We start from the raw sequence: 16,835 nt of genomic DNA on the forward strand, positions 1-16,835 counted from the left end.
TTCGGAGATGAATTTTCAGAAATAAAAACATCTTAGGTGCTGATTCCAGAATATTCGAAAAGCGCGTGCAGGCACACAAGGAGTGAATTAAACAGCGACAGTGATTCTGGGCTGCCTGGGTGGGGGTGCAAAAGGGAAACACTCTGGAAGTGGTTAACATTCATAGGAAAGAAAATGCATAACACCTGCAACTGAAAATGTTAAGTGTAAGAAGAGCTAATGGAGTTGGAAGGTGCAGCAGCTCATTCTACATGAAATATTATATAATGCAAATGCACTGAACTGTTTGGTTTAGCTCTGCATTGAATGGAAGTCGGTTAGCTCAGTTCGCTGACTAACTGGTTTGTGAGAAAAGTGAGACCAACAGCGTGGGATTAATTCTCTCACTGTCTACCCGCCGTTTGATATGATCATGGCTGACCAATCACGTCAATGTCTTTGCCCAGCTCATCAACAACAACCTGTCGTACAATGGGATAAAGACAGTTAAGCAATCGAAAATCTCTGTTCATACAGGTAACATGAAACATATTGCATTCATCAATAATCTTCACCATTCCTACATCCAAGAACGTGTTGCACAGTGGGTTTCTGCACGAAATTTGCAGGTTTTGCGGATGAGCATCTGATTCTGGTCAGATCATGTTTCAAATGATATGATTCCGTAGAAACGCACAACCGTGAAGGTAAGGAATTTCCTCTGATCAGTAGCAGGGACGGGAACTCCAGACGACAGGAATTGGCGATGAATCAGCACAACACTCAATGATTCAGCTGAAAACTGAACTAAACTCCAATTCTAGTGCGGTTCAAACCCACAAACATTGAATAGCAAAGTTACCAAATTTGTAGAAATCTAACACGCTTTTCATTGCGCCACAGAGCTGCACTCCCCACAATTCTACTGCACCCAAAGTTGCAGTTGTCGTAGAGAAAATGTCGATATCACCAGGAGATGCGGAGAGTTTTTCAAGGAGTCGATCTTTTGTTTGCAAACAAAAACAGTGACATTCAGAAAATAAAGTTTTGACTCGCCCGAACCTCAGGGTCCATGGCATAGAGTCATAGAGTCATTGAGATGTGCAGCATCGAAACAGACACTGCTGTCCAACTTGTCCATGCCGACCAGATATCTCAACCCAATCTAGTCCCACCTGCAATCACCCGCCCCATATCCCTCCAAACCCTTCCTATACACATGCCTCTCAAATGTTGCAATGGTACGAGCCTCCACCACATCCTCTGGCAGCTCATTCCATTCACGTACCACCCTCTGTGTGAAAAAGCTGCCCCTTAGGTCTCTTTCACATCTTTCCCCTCTCACACTAAACCTAAGACCTCTAGTTCTGGACTCTCCGACCCCAGGGAAAATATTTTGTCTATTTATCATTTCCATGTCCCTCATAATTTTGTAAATCTCTATTAGGTCACCCCTCAGCTTCCGAAGCTCCAGGGAAAACAGCCCCAGCTTGTTCAGCTTCTCCTTATGGCTCAAATCCTCCAAGGCTGGAAACATCCCTGTAAATCTTTCTGAACCCTTACAAGTTTCACAACATCTTTCCGATTGGAAGTACACCAGAATTGCACGCAATATTGCAACAGTGGCCGAACCAATGTCCTGTACAGCCGCAACATGACCTCCCAACTCCTTTACTCAACACTCTGACCAAAAAAGGAAAGCATACCAGATGCCTTCTTCACGATCCTATCTACCTGCGACTCCACTTTCAAGGAGCTATGAACCTCCGCTCCAATGTCTCTTTTTCAGCAACACTCCCTAGGGCCTTACCATTCAGTGTATAAGTCCTGCTTTCCCAAAATTCAGCACCTCACATGTATCTGAATTAACTCCGTCACTTTATACCTTTTCTTTAATCATGTCTTGTTAGCTTATCAGAATGCCAACTGTGTTAGTCAGAATTACCTCACTCCAGCTATACAATAAACCAATGGTGCTAATTCCCATTATCGTTCTGCTTCTGCCACTATGATTTTTCCTACTTTATTCTACTGTAACTATTAAGTATTCTACTGCCACCTGTGCTCAATGAACCTCCGTCCCAGACTAACCTGTCATGATTAGATATTTAGCTACCCCATCTATCACAATGTCTTCCTGTCCCAAGCTGACTCTACGAACTACTAATTAGATATTTAATGTCATATCCTGCCACAAGTGCCTCAAGCAGGCTGACTCTACTATCAATTAATTATTTAAAGTCATGTCCCAAGTATGTACTGTAACGACGTTTCCCAAACTGCCATGATGATATTTAGTAGGCGAGGCTGACTTTACTAATTGGTATTATCTCAGCCTGCCATAGTAACCTTTCAACCCACTCTGACTCTGCTAATTGGTGTAGCAGCATTCCACTATTCTTATCCCATCCTGCCACACTGGCCACATTCTGCCCTCGTGACGTTTTGACGAGTGTAGCATTCCGCAGACCACTTGTAACAAAACGCCAGTAGTTTCCATGCTTTTACCCTTCCCATGCTTTCATGCTCTGTATTTTCTGTACAGTGTTCGGTTCTTTCATCAGATATCTGTTTAATTTCACCCCAGTTTCCAGTACCTGGTCCTTATCCATGTGTGCTCTAGCTTCTCAGGTATTCGGTTAAATACTCCTGAAATGTTTTACTGACTCATACCTTTACCACACGGTCACACAGTGAATTCCAAATAAACGACACTGTAAGAGTGAATACGTTCTTCCTAAATCTCGTCTGAACACCCTCTCCCTTGTGTTTAACGGAGATCCCTGCTTGTTAACTCTTCCCATAAGAAGTTTGTTCCTATCACATATGTCGATCCCCTTAATGTGCACCTGAATCACTTCCTCTCTCCGCTCCGCTCTCAGATAAAAAAGCCTGAGCAGAGCTCGTCTAGCTTCGCCACGGCGATAGAGTCGTGCTGCAAAAGTACAGCCGGTCAGGCAGCATCCGGGATGCTGGAGAATCGACGTTTCTGGCATAAGTCTTTCATCAGGAATGAGGCTTGTTGGTTGGCGCTGGGAGATAAATGGGTGGGGGTTGGAGTTGGGTGGAAAGCGAATGGTGAAGCGAGGCAGGGGTGGAGGTGATATGTCAGACGGGAGAGATGTATGGGTCCGGAGCGTGTTGCTGAGTTTGATGCTTCAGACTGTAATAATGTGGGGCGAGGGGAAATGAGGAAGCCGTTCAAATCCACATTTTGTCCGTCTGGTTGCAGGGTCCCAAGCCAGAATATGAGGCATTCATCTTCCAGGCGTCAGGTGGTAACGGTTATGTGGTGGCTTATGCCCGATACGTCGATTATCCTGCTCTGCACTTCACATGACAAGAGAGATGTGAATAACAATGACTAAATAAAGGACAAAGACTTATAGATACAGTGTTAATGGAATTAGACACAGTGCATACAGAAGCCATTTGGCCAGTTGAGTCTGCATTGTGCCGTGGAAGAGATTCACATTGCCCCACTCTATCTTTCTAAACCCGCATTTGTGATCCACCTACGAAAATAGAAATTGCTCCAAAAGCTTAGTGAGTCAGGAAGCATCAGTGGAGAGAAATCAGGGTTAACATTGCAAATGAAAAACAGTTCCGAGGAAGGGTCTGTTGACCTGAAACGGTCATTCCGTTTTCCCCGGGCTGCAATTCTGACTTTTGTCTCTGATTTACAACACTTACAGTCCATTTAGATTTTGTTTGCCATTAACTCGAATTGCACACCTTTGCACTGTGGGAAGGTATCGGAACAGCCAGAGGAAACTCACAAGGAAGAGAGAGAGAGCATGAGAGTGCAAATTCCACACAGTCAGTCAAACAAGTCTGGAATCGAATGCCGGTTTCTGGCGTCGAAAGGTACAGTTCTATCCACTGAGCTATCCCAATATGAAAGCATTCATCCTGGAAGTGAATTGAACCTGATCTCACGCAGTGACAGACGGTGGTACTATCCAGGAATTTTATGCAAAAAGAAGCCTATTTGGTATTGCTGGAAATTAACATTCACTTAACTATCTGTACACTTATTAAAATCACTTGGCCTATAGCTTCGTCTGACTTGGCATCACAAAATTCACATCTGAATACTTCTGAAAGTTATGAGGATTTCTGCCTCTCCAACCTTTCCATGCACTGACTTCCAGTTTTCAACCAACCGCTGTTTCAAAACATTTGTCTGTGCATTCACTCAAATGTTTCCTATGCCACCCTACCTCCCCCCCCGTGATCGATCTCACCATCAAAGAGAAACGTTTATTTCAGTCTACACCATCCATATTCCTGATTATTTTGTACATCTCAATCATGTCTCCTCTCAATTTCTTCTGCTATAAGAAAAACTCCTCCAGACTATCCAATTTCTCTTCATAATTGAAACTCTTCTACCCAGACAATATCCTGGTAAATCTCTCCCGCATCATTCCCAGTGCTATCATATCCGTGGATATCATGCGAATTGCAGAACTGCTCACAATAGACTAGATAGAGCCAAATGAGCAAGTGAAATAAATGATGTAGAAGTCCACAGAAAGAGGTACTTTCAATTAAATTTTCTTTTCCTCACTGCTACCCTGTGTCCTTTTCCTGAACCTGATGTTCCAATAATCTATGGTCCATGTTGTAAAAGCTGCTACATGAGAAATGATCTCACAACCACGGTATCGAAATGGAATGATTTGTTTGAAAGTGAGGACGTGGTTCTTATATGATGGTACAGAGGCGCATGAAATGCCAAAGCTGGGAGTGTTCCTTGTCAAACGCGGGGAGGAAGAGCATATTTGTCTCCGTTTATTAGATTATTAAGATACAACAGCAGCATTAACCCGCACTGCAGATTGGCTCAGCGGAAGCGTGCTGGAGTCTTAAGCGAGAGGTCGATTAATTGAAAGCATTCTCTGAAAATTTCCTTAGCAATGCGCTGTTTTGTCACTTTGACAGTAAGAGCTGTTTTTGATCACATCGTCTCCAAATCAGCCTTTTGCTCCCAGTAAACACTCCAATCCAGCGTATATCTTTTATTCCAACACAGCCGCATGTCATATTCGAATTCCCTCTGTGATAATTGGAATTGACAATGTCATTCTCTGAGATGTAGCAATTTAGCATGCAGTTGGTCGTGTAGGGAACACAGAAGAACAGAGAAAACAGAAAATGTACAGCCCAAGAACAGACCCTTTGGACGTCGAAGCCTGAGCTGATCCACTGTCAAAACCTATTACCCAATTCCAAACCATCTGTATCCTTCTGCACCCCATCTACTCATGCATCTGTCCAGAGGCACCTTAAATGAATCTACCGTGCTAGCCTTACTACCTCTGCTGGCAACATTATCCAAGTACTTACCACCCTCTGTGTAAAATACTTCCAACGTCGAACTCTCTTAAACTTTTCACCTCTCACCTTGAATGTGTGACATCTCATTATTGAATCCCTCACCTTGGGAAGAAGCTTATTTCTATCCACCCTGGCTATACCCTTCATGATTTTGTAGATGTCAATCAGGTCCCCCTCAATCTTGTTTTCTTTAATGAAAACAAACATTACCTACTCAACCTCTCTTCAGAACTAGCACCTTCCATACCAGGCAACACCCTCATAAACCTTCTCTGCACTCTTTCATAAACGTGCACATCGTTTTGGTAATTTGGCGACCAGAACAGTACACAACATTCTAAATGCGGTTGAACCAAAATCTTGTACAATTTTAGCATGCAGGCTCTTATGCTCAATGCACCGTCCAGTGAAGGCCAGCACGTCATATTCCTTCTGGTCCACTCAATCCACCTGTGCAGCTACATTCAGGGTACAAATGATCTGAACTCCCAGAGAGTTCTGCTCATCAACATTTCCCAAGGCTCTTCCGTTTACAGTAGACTTCGCTCGAGAATTAGACTTGCCAAAATGCATTACCTCACATTTGCCTGGATTCAACTCCATCTGCCAATTTTCTGCTCAACTCTGCTGTCTATCTGTATTCTCCTTCATTCTTTGTCAGTCCCCTATGCTTTCTGCTACTCCACCAATCTTCGTGTCATCTGCAAATGTAATGGCTATATTTGGGCCAGCAACCCTTGGAGAATGTAGCATCGCAGCTGGTAGTAATTAGATTTGATTAATAAAATCTGGCATATAAACCCGCTCAGAGAAAGAGTGACAAAAAATTTTAATTTGCTGAAAACCCATTCCTTCATTTCCCTTCAAACAGGAAATCTGCCGTCCTTAACAAGATCAGCAAATATATGTCTCCAGTTGGTTCACCCATAAATTCCCTCTGACTCAGATCAAGGAGAATTAAGGATGCACAACAAGTGCTGTTCAGACTATGATGGTCACACTCCGTGGGAGAATAAGGAAGGATAAAAAAGACACATGGATGACGGGGATAATTGGGAGTCGTCTCAGCGAGGACTCAAATTCAACTGCTCATCTAAACTAAACAGACACAAGGATACCCACGCCACAATGAAGTCAGATCCATGCGGGCGGAGTCTGCAGGAAGGGATTCAATTACCCACTGAAGTGTAAACTCATTTGCTCAGTCACAACTTGGACAGGTCATTCACCACTCCCACATGTGAAAGGAATCAGTCAGGAGACCAACCTACAGAGTCACCATCAGGTTTACCAATGATAGCAAGGGTCCGATTCTGCTGTTATTTAGGTGTTCATCCCATCCAAAAATGAACCATGTTTGGATGCCTGTTTCCAGTGGAATACCACTGTTTCCTGATGTAGATTTATAATTCAAATTTAGTTGTCGGAGTCATGGTTTAGAAGTTTACAGAAGATACAACAATTGGTTGTATAGTTGACTATGATGAATAATTTCAGGGACCACAGGGATGTAACAATCAGGTAGAAAGGAAAAATGGCGAATATAATTGAATCCAGACTAATAAGTGGTAATGCATTTGGGGAGTTGAAACAATAACAGTGGGGATTCAGAGTGGTGTACAGGAACAAAGAGATCTTGGACTGGGCATTCACAGATCTCTGAAGATTGTTGGACAGGGAGATCAGTTGTTTGAGAGGGCTTTTGGATATTTTCTATTGTTGACCACAGGCTGAGGATGATATTCGATCTTTAGCAAGCGCCAGTTTAGGAAATAACCAAAGGAATGTGTGCAATTCTGGTCAATGCAATAGTCAATTCTTTTAAAATTGTATGATACAAGGTGGAGGGCTGAAGTATAACGCTTTGACCATCAAGACCGCTGCATCACTCAATGAATTTACCACTGTTTCCTCTCTAATCATGCTGGTATGTGCCTTGGAGGGTAATTTGCAAACGATGACATTTCAGTGCATCTTCAACCTTGTATTACAGTCGGTAAAGTTTTTGAACATTGAAGGTTCTGTCAACAAAACCTGGATGACGTACTCCAGTGAATCTTTTAGGTGGTGCACTCTGCTGCAAACGTGCCTTAGCAATTAAGGGAATAAATATTCAGGTATTGAAGAATGTGCAGTTAAGTGACTGCAATGTCGTGGATGGTGTCCAGTTCCTTCAGTGGTATTGAAGCTGCACCCACCTCGGCAAATAGAGAGAGTTCTGTTAAAAATCTAATTTGTGCGTCGCGGACGATGTAGGCTTCACGGAGACGAGAATTGAGTTAACAATCAAACAAAGTCGACCAACGGACATGCGATTGTAGTCAACTTCTTTATGTGGGCGGTCAGGTTCCATTTCTCCTAAACACGAGCTCCCAGGACGATTACACGGAGGAATTCAGTTACAATGAAGCCATAGAATGTCAATCGAATATGATTAGATTCTCATTTGTCAGAGTTATCATTGCTGCATTTGGTCCTTCTGTGGATCAATCCAATTCCAATCACTTTCTGATTTCAAGTTCTAATTCCCATCCGCGCCTGAAATTTCAACCCGTTTCCTCGCCGAAATTTCTCCACCTGTCTTATAACTTCGTAAGGACGCTGTAAGGACTAGCAGAGATTTACAAACATGTTGCTAACTCTGTATAAAACGGAGCTTCGAGGAATGATTGGTTAGGCTGGGATTATTCTCCTTGAAACAAAGGAGGTGGAGAGGAGCTCTATAATCACATAATAACATTTATAAACGGTCAATATTCGTGGGATCTTGACAGGGTAGATACGGGCAGGTGGCTTGCCCTATGCTCTGAGAAGAGCACCAGAGGACATAATCTCAGAATTAGATATTGCCTATTTAATTCAGAAATGATGAGTAATTTCTTTGCTCAGGGGTCAGAGAGTCTGTGTCAGTTTTGTGGCACCCACTGTTGAGATTGCGTTGTTGGGTATTTTCAAACTGTGCCAGATAGTTAATCAGAAAGGTGATGGAACTTTGTCGACGTAAGTGAGAAGAATCGAGTTGAAGATTATCAGATCAACCATGAGTTCGTTGAATGGTGGGGCAGACTCGATGGGCTGAGTGGCATACTTCCACTTTGTTTAACATTTGGTCTAACGCCTTATTTTATTCATAAGTTCAGAATTGTGAGGGAATGGGCTGGAGTGATAGGAAACTTTTATGAAACCGATCAGACAGATCAGGAACAAGCCTCATAAACTCAGGAAGAAGAAATGTGCTGTGCCCTGGGTGCAACAAATGACACTGGGCACAGTACAGTTGGCTGTATACTGAAGATGTGATTGCTGAACAAAGTTGGTGGATCTTATACAGTTGGCAAGTCAGTGATCTCGCTGGATGATGGATCGTTGTATGGTTCACACATATCAGAAATTTGTGGAAGAATGAAAGGTTCGTTTCATTAGAGAAGTTTTCTGCGGTTCCAATTCCGAGTTACTGTTTGAAATACTGATCAGATTATTGTGTGAAGTGTTTGGTTAAAATACTTATGAACACGGTGGCACAGTGGTTAGCACTGCTGCCTCACAGCGCTGGAGACCCGGGTTCAATTCCCGCCTCAGGTGACTAACTGTGTGGAGTTTGCATGTTCTCCCCATGTCTGCGTGGGTTTCCTCCGGGTGCTCCGGTTTCCTCCTACATTCACAAAGATGTGCAATTCAGGTGAATTGGCCATGCTAAATTGACCGTCGTGTTAGGTAAGGGGTAAATACAGGGGTATGGGTGGGTTCCGCTTCGGCGGGTCGGTGTGGACTCGTTGGGCCGAAGGGCCTGTTTCCACACTGTAATCTAATCTAAAAAAAAAACCCACCGGATAAACCTGTGCTCCCGATCTCTTGTTATCTGTTTCTCTTTCTTTCGATGTAACTTCATAGAAATACAAGATGGAACGTGGGGCGGAAAGAAAAAATGCGTTCTTTCTCATTACACCAATTTAATGTATAATTGAATAGAATGACTGCTCTCGCTCTTCATTTCGACTTTAATGTGGTGTGTATTGCTCGTCAATCTCCCGTGCAGTAAAGGGCAAGAACAAGATTCACGATCCAGTGTATAAACAGAGTGTGAGGTGCAAAGAAAAACTGCTGGAGCGGTTTGTGAAGTTAGCAACTAGAGTGTGACTCGGATCCGTGAATGTGGAGAACAACAGTATAATAACCCACCACCATAATCGCTCGGTCTCCTTAACAGATTTTGTGGAGAGGTGGCATGTGACCTCATCAGGTTACATGGAGTGAAAGCCATGGATGAGAAGTTTCCAGAAGGGAATCGAATCCCCACCAATGTGTTTCAGCTTTCACCAGAATTTTAATGACAGCAAATTCCAATAAATAGCCATGCTCGTCAGAATGAATAGCTGTCAGTGATACATTCTGAGTCAGAACTGTGTCAGAATCAATCAGACAACAAGACATTTACGTCATATTCTCACCTTCATTTGACTCATAATTTCTTCAGTGACTTTCTCTCTCACGTGGAGAAGCAGCCATGGAGAGGGAAATAAAGGCAATGTTGTGGCTCAACGGCCTGTCTCATATGGCTCAACCTGAATTAGATTAAACCGCAAGAAACGCTGTTTGTTCGCTTCATTTTAATTTTGCTGCAGCCTGACAATGTTCATTGTAATATCGCAAGTGAATTAGATTTATCTCATTGGAACGATTAATGTTGTATTCAAATTTGCTCCGACTTTATTTCAGGTTAAGGAGAATACTTCTTAGAAAAGCAGAGGGTTAAAGTCCAGTTTTGTTGCTCGTTACTTTGGCAGATTTCACTGAGTATCAAATGGACCAAACATCATGGTGTTTGTCCTCACATCTTTTACGCATATGAATAAAGCACGAAGTCGATCTCCAAGCAACTGGTCACTTCCTATTCGTTATGTAATATCTTCCCATCGTATTAGAAAAAATCCTCTCAGTTCCATTTACAATGCTTGAAGTAGAATATTATGCCAAATCTTTCAAAATTTAGAGTTTTAGAATCGAATCTTATTCAGTTGCATATCTTTACGAAAAGTCTTTACATTTAAAGTCAACCAAATTAGACATTGTTTCCCCGCAACTTCCGAACCGGCTACACCCCACCCCTACTCCTTTACCTATTCACACGCTGTCGCTCCCCTTGTGAAATTTATTCCTTGTATGTCACCAAATGTGCCTTTCCAAATATTTTGAAAAACAGATTCTAGGAGTGATAGCGATTCTGTTCTCATCATTTCTTTGTCCTTCAAAGGTTTTATTCAAAGGCTTTGAATGCCTGATATCTAGATGTTTATTTACTTGAAAGAGGAAATTTTCCACCCATTTACTCTGTCCAAACATTTCATAACTTTAAAACCCCCCACGAAGTCTTCCTTGGTTCAGGGATAACTGTTCTCAATTTTCCAAGAAGACAAGTGAATAAAATCTCATCCTCAGTACACCTCGCCAGCAGCGTCTCTAATGGCTTTACACCCAGTAAACACCATCATTATCCTCTCCGATAGAATCACAGAATCCTACAGTGTAGAAAGCGCGTTGCAGTCAATCGAGCCGGTGTCGACTCTCTGAAGGTCATCTCACCCAGAGCAAGCTCCCCTCTCTATTCCCGTATATTTCACCTGAGGAAAAGTGAGCCCTCCCCCTTATGATTTCAAATAAATCTGTTGGACTATAACCTGTCGTCCTATGACTTCTGACCTTGTCCCCGCGTTACCCATGGCTAATTCACCTAACTTAGTTAATTCACTCCCTGGACACGAGAGGGCAATTTAACTTTGCCAATCAACCTAATCCTCCGAGCGAACAGCAGTGCGAATTACTGACACAATGTTCCATCATAGTGAGCAATTGCTGTATCATTTTTTAATGGCTTTATACCCTGATAACTCAGCCTCATCAAAGCAAATCTACCCAAATTCAATGTATCGAAACACTACTCTGTCCATTACAATTTCATTCGTGCTGAGGGAAATGTTTCTGCAATCATATTTGAATGTTTTTACGCTGTTTCTTCCTCACCGTCCGGCTTCCAGTAAACACTTCAATCCAGTACAAGTCTGTCAAATGCTTTTCATTCCAACACAGATACAATGTACAGTTTTCTGAAGTCACGTGTTGTACTTTCACTGACACTCTGCCTCCCTGAGACCTGCAGCCCTTCCCCACACTGATTCAGGCAGCACTGTCCTTCCTGTGGCGTGCACCATCGAGAATGGAAGGACAGGTATCAATGCCCGAACTTGGGAATGGAGTGACAGTTTTAAAACATTTACACTGTTCCCAGCGGAGAATTGAGCCCTGTGACAGGCGGGGACACTAACCATTCTACGACCGAGGACAGGAGTGTCAAAGGAGCCCCTTCAGCCAATTGTGGCCACACTTGTCAAAAACAACTGCCGAATTAACTGAATCGGATTTCTCAATGCTTACCCCACAGCCTTATATGTCTTGGCATCACAAGATCACATATGAATATTTATTCAGGTTATACGGTTTTTGCCGCTCTGAACAATGCAGGCAGTGTATTCTAAATTCCAACCACCCACTGGTTGATAAAGATTTTTGCACATCTTTTCAAACCTTTCTGCCTTTCTCCTTAAATCTCTGGCCCCTGCTGATCGATCCCTCCATCAATGGGAAACTCGTTCAGTCAAATCTGTCCATACCCTATCTCATTCATGACTTGTCTACATTTCCTTTACAATGCGACAAACAGCCCACTCTGTCCTGTCTTTCTTCACAACTGAAACTCTTCGTCCCAAACAACATCCTGGTAAATATCTCCTGCAATGTTCTCAGTGTGATGACATCCCTGCACACAACACTCTTGCTTGAGCCTAATGAGCATTTGTTTTAAAATTTCTGGATGAGTATGAGGGCGATTCTGGCTAAGCAGAATTTATTACCCATTCCGAATTGCCCAGAGGGCAGTTGAGACTCAACCATATTGCTATGAGTCTGAAGTCACATGCAGGCCAGACCAAGTAAGGATAGCAGGTTCCATCCTGAAATGACATCAGTAAACCAGATGTTTATTTTTCAACAATTGTCAATGGATCTATAGTAGTCATTAGATTCTTCAATGCAGATATTTGCTGAATCCAAATTTTACAATCTGACATGGTGGGACTCAGGCCCGAGTACCCAGACTATTACCTCGGTTTCAGGATTATCAGTCCTCTGAAATTACAGCGAGAGCAATGCAAAAAGTCACAAAAGCTGATCGTTTCCAATAAAATCTCTTTTTCCCAAAACTGCACTGGGTCTTTTCCATGAGCCTGACGCTCCAATTGTCTCTGGCCTATGTCAGTAAAAGCTGCTACATGGGGATTGATTTCACAACTGCGGTATTCAAATGGATCGACTTGTTTGGAGGTCCCGATGGTGGGATTGGGGCACGTTCACCCAGCAACAGTGACCGCAGGACAGACAGAACAGTATCAATGTGAAGAAGAGTGATGGATTGTGCATTGCCTCAGAGAAATGGGAGGAGGGACCGAAAGGAGGATTAATGATCGTGGGAAGGAGAGAAATCTCCGACAACGGGTGTGTTTGAATCCTGATATATGAAACGCAGAGATGTGAGAGAGCGGAATTTGAAGGTAAAACAATTGATTTCTTAACATGTGTCACAAAAAGGACAACGGAGAGAACACTTAGTGTCGTGTATGGTTTCGAACCGAGGTTGCTGTGGTCACAATGCAAAATACAGATGACCACGATCACAGCAACAACAGAACACGATGCCTGCAAGCAGCAATAAGTACTAGCAGAGGAAATGATCGTAAAAACAGCAAATGTACAATATCAGTACTCAGCGAAGAGTGACAGGCATGTGGGAACTGAGAATGAGTTGAATCTTTAAATTCGATGTCTTCAGAGGCTGTGGAGATCCTTGAATGAGAATGTTGAAAACTGAGATTGATAGATTTCGCCAAAATATCAAAGACTCGGGGGACAGTACAGGATATTGTTGAAATGTATGTTTCAGTAGCATTTTAGCTTAACATCGGCGACTTCACCAGCTTCCACAAGTCAATAACCAGTGTTGCAGATAATCACACATAATCTCAGTTCACAGCCTCGATTCAGAGAAACTGCGCCACAGCCTCCCAGATCCAACCGGAAATGGGGATGGGATGAGTGCGCGATGTTACTCTCTGGCTCCAGTGATGCAATAGGTGACAGTGCGGTCCTTCTATGATGATATAGAGGCGCAAGAAATTCCTAGGTTGAGTATGCTCCTGATCAAGGGAATAGTTGTCCCCGTTTGTATTATCATCGCGATTTATAGTGCATTTGCTAAGACAGCTGAGTGGCACAATTGAAGCATGTTGAGCCGTTAACTTTGCAGTGGTGGGTTTAACAGATGATTTTGTTATTTGGATCTGTGTTTCCGACACTGGCGATGGAAGCTGCTTTTGCTTGCATCAGCTCAGAATCAGTTTCTTCCACACAGTCAAGACTGATACCTGGAGAAGGTAGTATTGGGATTTTATTTTGAACTGGTTGTCCTTGGGGGCTGGGACACGGCAACGGTGATGTTTAAGTTCGACGAATAACACCCCGAATGCAAGCCTGACCTCAGGAACAGAGATAATAACTTTAATTTCCTGCAATCCCATTCATTCATGTCCCTTATGCAGAATGTTCACCCAGTCCTGCCTACGAGAGACTCCAGGGCCAGAAAAACATGAGCTGACCCTTAATTCAAGAATCTCCATCGTTTGGGGAAGCTGGGTAGTCGGCCCTTCCAGTCCAGATGGTCCATCCGAATCGCATCCCACCAGGACCCACGGTATTCCCTATCCCATAAACCTGCATTTCCAATTGTTGATCCTTGTAACTGGCACATCATTGGTCAGAGGGAGAAATAAAAACGCAAACACACAGAGAATGTGCAGACTGCCCACAGACAGAGACCTGAGGCTCGGATCGCACCTGGGTGTGTGGCGTAGCCAGGCAGCAACAAACAAGGGGCGAACAATAAATGTTATCCAGACCAGTGATAATCACACAATGAATGAGAAAGAATGAAAACACATTCACAACATGGAAAACAGGAATTGTATTTGTGTGGCCACAATTTGAAAGGATCGTTCACCCTCGGTAGAAAAAATGACACCGACACCACAGAGAAAGCAGGGCAATGTGGGAACTGCAGGAAGAGGTTCAATTAACCACAGAAATGGAAACTCATTTAATCAGTAACACTGGGGACAAGCCCGTTCACCAGTCCCGTGTGTGGGAAGGGATCACTGAGCAAAACAACCTCCGGAGACTCCAGCAGGATTACATATCCCATCAGGTGTTCGATTATGCTGTGAATGCTGCTGTTAATCCCAATCAGCTATTTGTTCCATAGCGTCAATCATAGAGTCATACAGCATGAAATCAGGCCCATCAGTGCAACCAATCCATGCTGAACGTACTGCCAAACTAATCTAGTCCCATCTGTCTCCTGCTGTACCCGCTGAGTGGTTATATGCCCTTGTAGTTTTACATCCCAAAAATCCAAATAATATTTTAGGGACAAAGGGTTCAGGTCCTGGCATGACAGATAGTGGAGTTTGAATTCAATAAGCACCTGGAATTGCAGAGTTTCGTGATGACCTGAATCAGTTGTGTGGAAACTCCCATCTGATTCACTCATACCAGTTCGTGAAGCAAACTGTCATATTCATCTGCTCTGTCCCACAGGAGACTCCAGATGGATAATATTGTGGTTGACTCTTAACTGTCCTCTGGGAAATAACTGATGTACTAGGCATGAATAAATTTATTTTTAAAATCCCACTTTCCCATTCATGTTTGGATCTAATTGTTCTTTAAATGTTGCAAATGTACCCTCATCCATCACTTCCTCAGCATGTAAAAAACCTTCTCTAAAAAATAGCCTCACATGTCTTTTTTTAACTCTCTCTCTCTTTTCGTCTTAAACATATGCCCTCTCGTCTTGAAATCCCCCTCCTGGGAAAAGCCAGCTATCGTTAACTAACTTGCCTCTCAAGAAGTCATAAATTTCTGTCAGGTCGCCGCTCAAGCCCCTAACCTAGAGTGAAAACAGTCTCAACTAGGAGAAAGTGAGAACTGTAGATGAGCGATCAGAGTCGATAGTGTTGTGCTGGGAAAGCACAGCAGGTCAGACAGCATTTGAGGAGCTGGAGAATCGACATTTCAGGGAAGAGCCTGATGAACGACACTTGCGCAAAAAAATGATTCCCCTGCTCCTCGCATGCTGCCTTACCTGTTGTGGTTTTCCAGCACCCCAATCACAAATCTGAAAATAGTCTCAGCCTATCCAGCCTTTCGTTATAACTCAAACATTCCACACACGGCAACATGCGTGTATACCTTTTCTGAACCTGCTCCAGCTGAATAATGTCATTCCTACAACTGGGCGACCGGAACTGGACATAATATTCCAGAAGAAGCCTCATCAATATCCTGCAAACCTTCAACATAACGTCCCGACTACTATACACAAAGGACTGAGCAATGAAGGGAAGTATGTTAAATACCTTTGAACACCTTGTCTGTAGGTGATAGAATTATGTACCTGCATCCCGAGCTTCCGTGTTCTCCAACACTACGCAAAGCCCTACTCTTTTTGTTGTACCAAAATGCAATACCTTCCATTTATCCAGATTGATCTCCATGTTACATTTTTCAGTCCAACGACTCATTGGATTAATATCCTTTTGATTTTTTTATAATCTTCCTCATTGTCTACAATTGTGATGTCGCCTGCAAACCTACGCAGCATGCCTGCTGTGTGTTCCACTGCTTTCTGATATAGATCAATGATTCATATTTACTTGTAGTGGCCGTGGTTTAGCAGTGCGCAGATCATACAACAGTTAGTCATGCAATTAACCATGAGGAAGAAAGCCGCAGACTGCAGGGAGATATTAAACAATTGGAAATAAAAATGGTGACAACAATTCATTCCAGGGAAGTGGGTGATGGTGAAGGAAAATCAAACTTCAAACCATCCGCCCTAACTCCAGTTGTCGCACTCAGTTGTCTCAGCAAGGTGCACTGTAGATCGCTGTCATTATAAAGGGGAACAAATTTCCCTTCTGCCCTGCCTTTAACCAGGAGTATTCGCAACCACGGAACTGCTTACGCCTCTAAACCCTCATAGAAGTACCGTGCATACTCCGGTTGTGTCACTGGAGCCATCGAGTATCTCTGCGACCTTATTCCCATCCCGATTTCCAGTTGGATCTTTGTGACTGCGCCACTCAGTTCCTCTGATTCTGGGGCTGGGAACTATGACTCTGTGGCAGCAGTGGTTCCAGCCTTGTGTGCGGAGCTGGTGAAGGAGCCGATGTTAAACTGCATTGTTATTGCAGCATACATTTCAACAAAACCTGCACTGTCCCCGGAATCTTTGATGTTTGGAGAAATCTATTTATCTCAGCCTTCAGCATATTATTGATGGAATCACCCCAGCCTCTTTGGGCACCAATGTTAAACGGTCAGCCCATTCTGAGTTCCCACATATCTGC

This window comes from Chiloscyllium plagiosum, unplaced genomic scaffold, assembly GCF_037043375.1.
Source record: "Chiloscyllium plagiosum isolate Xiang-an unplaced genomic scaffold, Cpla_swu_hap1 HiC_scaffold_13, whole genome shotgun sequence".
NCBI classification, from domain to species: Eukaryota; Metazoa; Chordata; class Chondrichthyes; order Orectolobiformes; family Hemiscylliidae; genus Chiloscyllium; species Chiloscyllium plagiosum.